This window comes from Caretta caretta, chromosome 9 (assembly GCF_965140235.1).
Source record: "Caretta caretta isolate rCarCar2 chromosome 9, rCarCar1.hap1, whole genome shotgun sequence".
Taxonomy (NCBI): Eukaryota; Metazoa; Chordata; order Testudines; family Cheloniidae; genus Caretta; species Caretta caretta.
In genome coordinates this window covers 25,094,259-25,106,941 of record NC_134214.1, presented here as the reverse complement: position 1 = coordinate 25,106,941, position 12,683 = coordinate 25,094,259, and positions in this window count along the sequence as shown.

The window sequence follows — 12,683 nt, the reverse complement described above, 5'->3', positions numbered from 1 at the left end:
CATCACAGCACCTAAAAGCGCTTTTCAGGAGGTCACTGATCCTGATGTCTTTCACTCGTAACATGTTCCTAAGCTACTCATTCATACCTTTAGGGATCGCTCCAAGTGTTCCAATAATCACTGGGATCATCTCTGTTCTAGTTTTCCACAATCGTTCCATCTTGTGGCAGAGTTCTTAATACTTCTTTATCTTCTCTTCTGGTTCTTTATTTTTCTGTTGGTATGGCAATATCAATTAGCCTGATCTTATTTGTCTTCTTTTCTACAGCAACTATGTCTGGCATGTTTGCCTGCACCGTTTACTCTGTGACAATTACCAGAGCCCATAAAAATCTTAGACTCTTCGTTCTCTGGAGCACTCCACAGAGGTTGCAATGCAAACACTTGGCAACCTCATTGTCTCTGTTCATATATTCTCTCCCAGCCCAGCCAGGTTCCTGAAGGTGTTCAACACATGCTCGATATCTTCCTTTTTGGAACACATTCTGCAGTTAGGGGAGCAGTTCCGTCAATCAATTTTGTTTTGAATGTAATTAAGCTTTAAGGACTGTTCTTGTGCACTCATAATGAGGTGTGCTGCCCCTCTTTTGAGGTATCTTTCTACAAACCATGAGTTTGTTAATCTTCGCTCACTTCAATCTCTCTTCACCACTGCCCGTGCACTGAGTTCTGTGTAAATTTTTCAAGCATTTCTTTGGCAATTTGCTTTCTCCTTTCTTTTATGCTTTCTAGGACTGAGATGTGCACTCAGCCCTCACTTGTTATCACAACCAGATGATCTTTTACTGTGGCCGACTCCTTATATGTCTCGATGTTATATTTTTCAATATCAATTGCTTCCTCCACAGATAGCAGACCTTTTCCTCCATCACACCATTGAATTTTCATCCTGTCCATGTCTTGATAGCTACTCACTTCTCTATGCATCACCAGGAACTTTCTTTGGATGCCAGTTTTTTTCTTTTCCTCGATTCCACTTGATCACTCTGCAAGTGTATCGTACTCCTGGTATCACACACATGTTAATAGGGTGAATCAAATCCTTCAGGTTGAGTTTTGTCCTTAGTAATTCTTATTTGTCTGTAATATTCTTTTCTCACTCTTACTTTGACTTATGTTGTAACTCCAACCGTTCCCTGAATCCAAGGCATTTGTAGGAGCCAGGCTGAGAGAAATCTTGGATAGTATCTTCGTTAATTTAGATGCCATGTGATTGTATCAGTTTGCCCCTCTTTACACACGCTGACACATATTTAGCCAAGCCAAGCTTTATATCTTGACCAAACTTTTCTACACATCATCAATTTTTATATCTCCTTTTGTGACCATTCGGATAGTTTAAAATCCTCCACACGTAACAAATGGTTAACTGGTAACTGGTTGTTACTCTTTGCTGATAAGGTAAACACAATGTCTCTCCGGCTCATCCATGTCAGTGGCAACATCACTACTGTGAACAGCACTGGTGATAAGGAATCTCCTTGAAATATTCCTCTTTTAATTTAGACCTCATCAACAAGAGTCCCTTCGAGGTAGAGTTGAGTGTTCCAGTTCACCACAGATTGCAGCAGGAAAAAAATTATCTTTGGATGAACCCTGAGAGTTTTGATCCACGAATGTGGGCAGGACACCATCATATGCTTTTTGTTAGTCTATCCAAACAATCTCAATTTTTTTTCATTTTTATATTTTTGTTTGTTTTGCATCTTCTGTGATCCTCCTGTTTATCAAGAGGTGGATATCCTTTTGTCCCTTTCATGTTTACTATCCAGCCTTTTTGCTCAGGAGTGCTTCATTCCACTGCAAGCTAGCACTATCTGGATCTCATCTTCGCCAGAATTGCCATTAGCAGTTTCCTCATCATTGGTAAACATATGATTGGTCTATAATTCATAGGATCATTGTGGCCTTCTTTTTTTTTTTCTCCATATGAGAACGGTTCTCCCTGTCCATCTTGGACATCTGTTCTTCAAACATTTATTAAATTGTTCAAATAAATAGTCACGGAGAGTTATTAAGCATTTCAGCCAGAATCTATACACCCCATCTGATCCAGGTGCTTTACAATTTTTTGTTCCTCTCAATAGTTTATCTCTTTTTTCTTAGATATTCCTGTGTATTCCTCGATTCTGTGATTTTTAATTTTCTCTCTCACATTTTTAATCCAATCTGCTATCTAATTATGTTGTACATCCTCAGAACAGATTTTCTTCCAGTAGTGCTGAAACTCTTCCACATTCTGTATTGAATCTCTATTTTTTCCTGTTCTATTTTAAACATTGATCTGATCAAAGAATATCCTAGGGCAGGGGTGGGCAAACTTTTTGGCCTGAGGGCCACATCGGGGTTCCGAAACTGTATGGAGGGCCGGGTAGGGAAGCTGTGCCTCCCCAAACAGCCTGGCCCCCGCCCCCTCTCTGCCCCCTCCCACTTCCTGCCCCCTGACTGCCCCCCTCAGAACCCGCCACCCATCCAATCCCCTCCCCCCTGCTCCGTGTTCCCTGACCGCCCCCTCCCGGGTCCTAGAGTCTCTGTCATAACACTAGATTATGTAACATGTTTATCTACTTATTAGGTGTAATCCAGCTAAGCTCTTCTTTTTTATTATTCTTTTTATTCTTCTTCTTTTAATTATTATTACTACAAAGATGGCATGTAGCTTGAAAACAAATGCAGGTGCCTCTGCACTGGGAGTTCCTCCCTCCATCAGTAGGCAGTGCCTATAATTGTCTTCCTGATCAGCTACACCTGTGTTGTTGGACTTTTGGTAACTAAGCTTACTGTAGATGTGTTGGTGCCATGGCTTAATAAGATGTAATGTCTCCCTTATGAGGCAAAAGGGGAAAACTGTGTGAACAATGATATCAGTTGCATTTTTAAAATAATCTTTAGTGCTGTCCCTAAAATGTAGGTTAGTTTAGGAAAATTAAATAAAAGCTACAATGTTACCTTAATTAAGTTGTATCATTTATAGTTTTTTCTCTTTCTCTTTATAATTTCTCTATCCCACTTTTATTTTTTGTCTCAACTTTTTATCTTTTCCTTCCTTTCTCTCCCTCTCTTAATTATGTTATTCTCTTTCTCTCTTCCTCATCTCTTTTCTTGTAGGCTTGCACAGACTGGACCTGATTCTCTGTTTTTTCTGGTCTAACTCCACTGAAATCACTGAAGCTATATAAACCCAAAACTGGTGTCACAGTGGAGAATCAGCCCTCTGCCTTTCACCCTCTCTTCTCAACCTCTTGCTTTTGCTCTCCATCCTAATCCATGGACAAAATTTTGTACTTGATTACACTGGTGCAAATCATAACTTCTGAAGTTAGTGGAGGTGTGGAGAAACAAGACGGTAAAACTGGATTGAGCGCAGAATCAAGCCCCAAGAATCTTCCTTTCCTCATCTCACACTTTATTTTCACTCTCTCCCCCTGCACTCATTCAAACTCACGTTTGCACTACCTGTTTTGAAGATGTTTTCAGGATCACCAACCAGGCCCACAGGTTACCTTACGAACCTAGCAAAGCTGACAACCACTGCTAACTCCAGAGTTCAGATCCAAATAACAGATTTATTCAGCATAGGTACAGAGAGCCACATCCCAGTGATCATTTGAGGCATGTCAGACCAATGATCTGGCTGAGTACATACAACAAGATTGTACATAAACAAAGGCAAAGACATGTCTCCGTACCCTCTTTTATGCCCAAGATGACACTTTGCTTTCTGTCAGCACCCCTCATCTCAGATCTGTTACATAATAATGTTTAACAATATCTATGACCAAATATAAGATTCCACATAACACTAGATTATGTAACGTTTGTCTACTTATTAGCCATAAAAACTATTAATCTTAATATTTCACAGGATCTTTGGAGACTTTCCTTGTTTATCCTGATTATACTTGTCTGGGTCATCATGACCACCGATTAACTTAATCCTTGTTCTGTACCCAAAATGAAGGACAATTCAAGAGTTGAATAACAGGATAGATAGTACATCAAATCTTAAGTAGCCAAACAGCTTTGTTTTGCATTCCCTCCCAAAAGGTTATTCAAAGGCCATCCTACAAACTAGTCCTCCCATCAGTTATACTGTTATGCACTTGTTTATAATATTACTAGCTATCTTTTATATATATGTACTATCTGATCCATTGAATACATTATTAAATGCATGTAGTTCCTTATCATTTTACATGAGGTAAGTTCACCTACTCACTGTTTCATCTCCTTACACCTGTATTTACACAGCACTCACACCTTCTATTCTCACACACCCTTCATTCACTATCATTATTCACCCTCCATAAACTTACTATTCACCCGTGGTACTGGAACGAGGGGCTGCTGCACTCCCTGGCTTGAAGTAGTAATAACAAACATCGACTACATGGTTTCCATCATCAGCAGCCCCCGGAATTGTTCCAGCCTCTCTGTTACTGACCAACTCTGTACCTACCCACCACTGACACTAGCAGCAAACTCGCACCACTCCTCTCTTGTGCTACATACTGACTTATGACTAGCTTCTACATGTAGCAGCCAGAGGAGTGAAAGGGCTTCCTGTGCATGCTTGTCTCCAGTACATTCACAGAAGAGTACTCATAATATGGCCCATAATTTGCAACTAGTTAGACAAGTCCAAGTAAATCCCTGAACAGGAACCAAGTTAGGAAGGAGGGGAGGGGAAAGAAAAAGGATAAACAAATAAATCAAGTGTAGCCCCAGAGAATGTAATGGGAGAAAGAATTCCACCATCACAATCCTTTACTGGAAAGACCCTGCCTCCTGTTGTCTCAAGACTGTACAATGCAACAGTTAAGTTTCCAGAGCTCTCTGAATAAATACAAAACATTAATTTGTTTCTATAACCCCTTTTGGATATTTGATCCAGCAGTGATGTCAAATGCCTCATCTGGCCCACTTAACATATTTATGTGGCCTGCATGATATATTCAAGAATGATTTATTTTATTTATTTATTTAAGGGAGTTTTCAATACACAGCAATGGCTCTGACTGTGATAGATTCTCCTGCCCACCCCATTAATCTAACTGGAGCTTTAATGCAAAAGTCCAGTGGTGACACTTTAAATGTCACCATGAACAATTTGATTGCTGATCATTCTAGCAGATGATCTGAGGAAGGGGGTGGGAGTGAAGTCTACCACAAAGGAGGACTTGAGAGTAGTTGCACAGTGGGAAATTCAAAGAGAAGAAAGGAGGAGACATATATGCCTGATCTACATTCACCCATGGACAATAATTAAAATGGAATTTGGTCCTGTCTCCAGAATGAATTTGACACCCCTTCAATACAGAATATCTCTGACCTTTCAAAAACCTTTTGAGTTTCCCTCTGGCTCAGAGAGCTCAGAATATCACCCCCATGATGAGGAAGTGGAAATCTAACAAAACTTTATTTTCAGTATAGTAATTTTTCTTTTATATTTAAAGATCTATACAGTGGGTGTGGAGAGTTTTACATAAGGGAATCTGCATGATCTCTAGCTAGCCAGGTGTGGGAAAGGAAAGAAAGACACTTGTTTTTATCAACTTTCTTTCTTTTCATATGATGCTTGTATAGGTTGAATATTTCTTGCTGTTTCTTTCTCTCCTGCCTTCAGTGAGTTCAACATTGTGCGTGCGCAATAAACAGCACAGCTTTCACAATGCTGAATTCTCCGACCAGGGATAATCATTGCTACATGCTCAGTGAACCCCTCCCTATACTTCATAGGCAGGACTCAATCCACAACGTAAGCTTTATTATTAGTCCAAAAGGAAGTATTTTAAAAAGGCCATGACCCAAAATTTGCTGACAAACTTCTAGGAGAGCTGGCTATGGCCATCAGGAAGAGTTATTTATGACAACCATTTGTCTGTAACATCCCCTATAGAAGTAAAGGGGAAATTCAAACCTGACAATTTTTATCTAACAGGCCATTTGGAGGCATCACCTCCCACTTCCACCATCCCTATTAAGAGGTTTGTTTATAATGTATACTGAATTTCAGAGACTGAGCTGCCCAGGCCATGTATCAGAGTAACAGCCGTGTTAGTCTGTATTCGCAAAAAGAAAAGGAGTACTTGTGGCACCTTAGAGACTAACCAATTTATTTGAGCATAAGCTTTCGTGAGCTACAGCTCACTGAATGCATCCGATGAAGTGAGCTGTAGCTCACGAAAGCTTATGCTCAAGTAAATTGGTTAGTCTCTAAGGTGCCACAAGTACTCCTTTTCTTCCAGGCCATGTAGTTTCATCTGTCTTTTCCCCCATCCATGATCATGCGGGTACAGCACCCTAAGGCTGGAAATGCTCATCATGTGCATTGCTGCTAAGGCAGCAGGGCAGAACTGGAGGATGCTCAGTATAGAGAGAATAGGACATTAACTGGCACACAAGGAAAACAGTTTTTTCCTACCTCCCAGTCAGCTCCACAACTTGCTGCTACAGAGCTGGTTGTTTCTACTCTATTATTAGTTTCTGAATAGACAGGCCTCCCACAGAGACAAGATCTGCAACCTTTCAAGATTTGCACAGCCCGGAACACCACAGCTATTTTTTTCTGAATGGAGCCTTTCTATAGATCAGTCCTGAATGACAATAAAAAAACCCCATCATAAACATAAACAAATAGAGGAGTTTGCTTTTGTGGGCTTTTGTCAGCAGAACTCCTGAATGGAAATGCAGCCTTATGTGCCATCAGGGCTATGTTATTCTTTATAAGATATATAATTAAACACAAATAACTGTAGCCATTTGTTACAATGCTGGTAATTTAGACTGAGCTTATCTAGCAGGTCTGATTTAGGGCCTGATCCTGCATTCCTAACTCCCATTACTGTCAACTGACCTGAGAAAGGTGTCGATAAGACATGGAACTCAAAAGCTCCAGATCTGTCTGGGGGAGGATTCCCCAATACAAGTAATGTAGTAGGTGTAGACTCAAAGGACTGGAAGGGACCTCAAAAGGTCGTCTAGTTCAGTCCCCTGCACTCATGGCAGGACTAAGTATTATCTAGACCATTCCTGACAGGTGTTTGTCTAACCTGCTCTTAAAAATTTCCAATGATAGAGATTCCACAACCTCCCTAAGCAATTGATTCCAGTGCTTAACCACCCTGACAGTTAGGAAGTTTTTCCTAATGTCCAACCTAAACCTTCCTTGCTGCAATTTAAGCACATTGCTTCTTGTCCTATCCTCAGAGGTTAAGAACAATTTTTCTCCCTCTGCCTTGTAACAACCTTTTATGTACTTGAAAACTGTTATCATGCCCCTTTCAGTCTTCTCTTTTCCAGACTAAACAAACCTAATTTTTTCAATCTTTCCTCATAGGTTATGTTTTCTAGACCTTTAATCATTTTTGTTGCTCTTCTATGGACTTTCTCTAGTTTGTCCACATCTTTCCTTAAATGTGGCACCCAGAACTGGACACAATACTCCAATTGAGGCCTAATCAGCACGGAATAGAGCAGAAGAATTACTTCTCGTGTCTTGCTTACAACACTCCAGCTAATACATCCCAGAATGATGTTTCCTTTTTTTTGCAACAGTGTTACACTGTTGACTCATATTTAGCTTAGGGTACACTATGACCCCCAGATCCCTTTCCGCAGTACTCCTTCCTAGACAGTCATTTCCCATTTTGTATGTGTGCAACTGATTGTTCCTTCCTAAATGGATTACTTTGCATTTGTCCATGTTGAATTTCATCCTATTTACTTCAGACCATTTCTCCATGTGTAAGGCTCGCAAGCCCTGCAGGAAGTATATCATGGGCAGGGCAGACCTGGGTCCAAAGGGGAGACTGGGGAGGCTCCCATAACATAGAAATGTCCCCTAGTCTATCTATGTTACACTGGGGGCCACTCCAGTCTTCAGAGCAGTCTAGAATCAGGAGGATTCACAGGTATTTCAAAGCCACCTTTGCCCACCCCTTGCCCTGGGCACTGAATTCTGTGCTGCACCTGTTAGAAGTGCAGCACAGAATCTCGCCCATAGGTTCTGTTCTCAGCACTGACATGGACTTTCTGTGAGAAACCGGCCACGTCCCTGTATCATCATTTCCCTATCTGTAAAATGGGGATAATACTGCACATTCATCATAGTGTTTGTGAGGAATTCTGATTCTACAGTGATAAGTCCCACAGACAGCCTATAAATAAACTAAAAAACAGAACTGGGGTGTGAGGCTAGAAAAGCTCATTTTAAAAGGCAAGTGAAGGAACTAGAGAACATCCACAAGTGACAGCAGAGAAGGAAATGGGATCACCGTTGAGACTGAGAAATTAGTAAATGGTGGTATGTACTTTGGTGTAAGCATATGCTACTCTTGGCCATCTGTGCTGGGGACAGCAGACATCCTGACACCTTTGTAACCTCTATGACTTTTGCATCCCCAGATACCACATCTGTAACTACTTAGTGAATACTGATATTGTGTTCATTCCTGTGTGTTATATAGCATCTGACAACTGAGGGAATTTTCAAAGGCACAAAGAGCAGTTAGGCTTCCAGCTCCCATTGAAAATCTCCGTGTGTGTCTAAATGCTTTTTTATGCTTGCAATGACTTGAGGTCTGTAATGTAGGCCAAAAAGCTTCCTGTCCAGCTGATAAGATTGAGTTCTGAAGGCGCGTGTCCACTTCTTCCTCTCATGACCCCACCCTATTTATTAGACAAGTCAGCAACTAGGAACAATGGGAAAAAGTTGGTATAAAAATATTCAATGACTTAAAAATAGCCAAACTTTCATTGGCTTTAGTTTTGAAAACTAAATTTTGTATAACTGTTTCACGTTTCAGTACCCAATTAAAAGGATGTCTACTACTTTTTTTTTTTTAAAAGTAGGAAGATATATAATAAAAGGGAGTAGATGCCGTAGCGATGAGCTTCTCTGGCAGCATCCTTTAAAACGTGGAAGTCAAATCCTAGTGAGGAAAATAGAAAGGAGCATAAAATCTGGCAAATGAAGTGTAAAAATATAATTAGGAAGGCCAAAAAAGAATTTGAAGAACAGCTAGCCAAAGACTCAAAAAGTAATAGCAAACATTTTTTTAAGTACATCAGAAGCAGGAAGCCTGCTAAACAACCAGTGGGGCCACTGGATGACCGAGATGCTAAAGGAGCAGTCAAGGATGATAAGGCCATTGAGGAGAAATTAAATGAATTCTTTGCATCAGTCTTCATGGAGAAGGATGTGAGGGAGATTCCCAAACCTGAGTCATTCTTTTTAGGTGACAAATCTGAGGAACTGTCCCAGATTGAGGTGTCATTAGAGGAGGTTTTGGAATTGATAAATTAAGCAATAATAAGTCACCAAGACCAGATGGTATTCATCCAAGTCAAATGTGAAATTGCAGAACTACTAATTGTAGTCTGTAACCTATCATTTAAATCAGCATCTGTACCAAATGACTAGAAGATAGCTAATGTGACGCCAATTTTTAAAAAGAGCTCCAGAGATGATCCCGGCAATTACAGGCTGGTAAGCCAGACTTCAGTACTAGGCAAACTGCTTGAAACTATAGTAAAGAATAGGGCTGTCAAGGGATTAAAAATATTAATTGCGATTAATCATACGATTAAAAAACTTAATCATGATTATTCACATGATTAATTGCACTGTTAAACAATAATAGAATACCCACTTATTTAAATATTTTTGGATGTTTTCTACATTTGCAAATATATTGATTTCAGTTACAACACAGAATACAAAGTGGGCAGTGTTCACTTTATATTTATTTTTGATTACAAGTATTTGCACTGTAAAAACCAAAGAAATTGTATTTTTCAGTTCACTTAATACAAGTACTGTAGTGCAATCTCTTTATCATGAAAGTTGAATTTAAAAATATAGAATTATGTACAAAAAAATAACTGCACTCAAAAATAAAACAATGTAAAATTTTAGAACCTGAAAGTCCACTCCGCCCTACTTCTTGTTCAGCCAATCACTCAGACAAACAAGTTTGTTTACATTTGCAGGAGATAACACTGTCCGCTTCTCGTTTACAGTGTCACCTGAAAGTGAGAACAGATGTTCTCATTGCACTATTGTAGCTGGTGTTGCTAGATATATACGTGCCAGATGCACTAAAGATTCATATGTCCCTTCATGCTCCAACCACCATTCCAGGGGACATGCGTCCATGCTGATGACGGGTTCTGCTCGATAACAATCCAAAGCAGTACAGACCAATGCATGTTCATTTTCATTGTCTGAGTCAGATACCACCAGCAAAAGGTTGATTTTCTTTTTTGGTGATTTGGGTTCTGTAGTTTCCGCACTGGAGTGTTGCTCTTTTAAGACTTCTGAAAGCATGCGCCATACCTCACCCCTCTCAGATTTTGGAAGGCACCTCAGATTCTTAAACCTTGGGTTGAGTGCTATAGCTATCTTTAAAAATCTCACATTAGTACCCTCTTTGTGTTTTATGAAATCTGTAGTGAAAGTGTTCTTAAAATGAACATGTGTTGAGTTATCATCCGAGACTGTTATAACATGAAATATATGGCAGAATGCGAGTAAAACAGAGCCGGGGACATATAATTCTCTTCCAAGGAGTTTAGGCATAAATTTAATTAATGCATTTTTTTTTAACATGCATCATCACCATAGAAGCATGTCCTCTGGAATGGTGTCTGAAGAATGAAGGGGCACTCAAATGTTTAGCAGATCTGGCATGTAAATACCTTGCAATGCCGACTATAAAAGTGCCATGCAATGCCTACAGTCACTTTCTGGTGTCATTGTAAATAAGAAGAGGAAAGCATTATATCCTATAAATGTAAACAACTTGTTTGTCTTAGTGATTGGCTGAACAAGAAGTAGGACTGAGTGGAATTGTAAGCTCTGAAGTTTGACATTGTTTTGTTTTTAAGTGCAGTTATGTAACAAACAAAAATCTATATTTGTAAATTGCACTTTCATGACAAGTAGATTGCACTATAGTACTTGTATGAGATGAATTGAAAAATACTATTTCTTTTATCATTTTTACAGAGCAAGTATTTGTAATAAAATACAGAATACCATATATATGAAAATGAGAAAATATCCAAAATATTTAATAAATTTAAATTGGCATTCTATTGTTTAACAGTGCAATTAAAACTGTGATTAATCACGATTAATTTTTTTGAGTTAATTGCATGAGTTAACTGCAATTAATCAACAGCCCTAGTAAAGAACAATATTGTAAGACATATAGATGAACATAATTTCTTGGGGAAGAGTCAACATGGTTTTTGTAAAGGGAAATCATGCCTCAGCAGTCTAACAGAATTATTTGAGGGGGGTCAATAAGCATGTGGACAAGGGGGATCCAGTGGATATAGTTGTCATAAATATAAAGGGAAGGGTAACCACCTTTCTGTATACAGTGCTATAAAATCCCTCCTGTCAAGAGGCAAAACCATTTAACCTGTAAAGGGTTAAGAAGCTAAGGTAACCTAGCTGGCACCTGACCCAAAATGACCAATGAGAGGACAAGATCTTTCAAATCTGGAAGGGGGCGGGGAACAAAGGGTCTGTCTGTCTGTGTGATGCTTTTGCCGGGTACAGATCAAGAATGCAGCCTCACAACCCCTGTTAGTTAGTAAGTAATCTAGCTAGAAATGTGTTAGATTTCCTTTTATTTAATGGCTGGTAAAATAAGCTGTGTTGGATGGAATGTATATTCCTGCTTTTGTGTCTTTTTGTAACTTAAGGTTTTGCCTAGAGGGATTCTCTATGTTTTGAATCTGATTACCCTGTAAGGTATTTACCATCCTGATTTTACAGAGGTGATTCTTTTACCTTTTCTTTAATTAAAATTCTTAAGAACCCGATTAATTTTTCATTGTTCTTAAGATCCAAGGATTTGGGTCTGTGTTCACCTGTAAAAATTGGTGAGGATTCCTATCAAGCCTTCCCCAGGAAAGAGGGTGTAGGGCTTGGGGGGATATTTTGCGGGAAGACGTCTCCCTGGTCTTTGTGTAAGACACTTGGTGGTGGCAGCATATGGTTCAAGGACAAGGCAAAGTTTGTACCTTGGGGAAGTTTTTAACCTAAGCTGGTAAGAATAAGCTTAGAGGGTCTGTACCCTAGAGTTCAGAGCGGGGAAGGAACCTTGACAATAGTGTAGTTAGATTTTCAGAAAGCCTTGACAAGGTCCCTCACCAAAGGCTCTTAAGCAAAGTAACCTGTCATGGGATAAGAGGGAAGGTCCTCTCATGGACTGGTAACTGGTTCAAAGTTAGGAAACAAAAGGTAGGTATAAATGGTCAGTTTTCACAATGGAGAGAGGTAAATGGTGGTGTCCCCCAAGGGTCTGTACTGGGACCAGTCATATTCAACATATTCATAAATGATCTGGAAAAAGGGCTAAACAGTGAGGTGGCAAAATTTGCAGATGATACAAAAGTACTCAAGATAGTTAACTCCCAGGCAGACTGTGAAGAGCTACAAAGGGATCTCTCAAAACTGGCTGAGTGGGCAACAAAATGGCAGATGAAATTTAATGCTGATAAATGCAAAGTAATGCACATTGGAAAACATAATCCCAACTATACATAAAAAATGATGGGGTCTAAATTAGCTGCTACCACTCAAGAAAGAAATCTTGGAGTCATTGTGGATAGTTCTCTGAAAACATCTACTCAATGTGCAGCGACAGTGAAAAAAGTGAACAGAA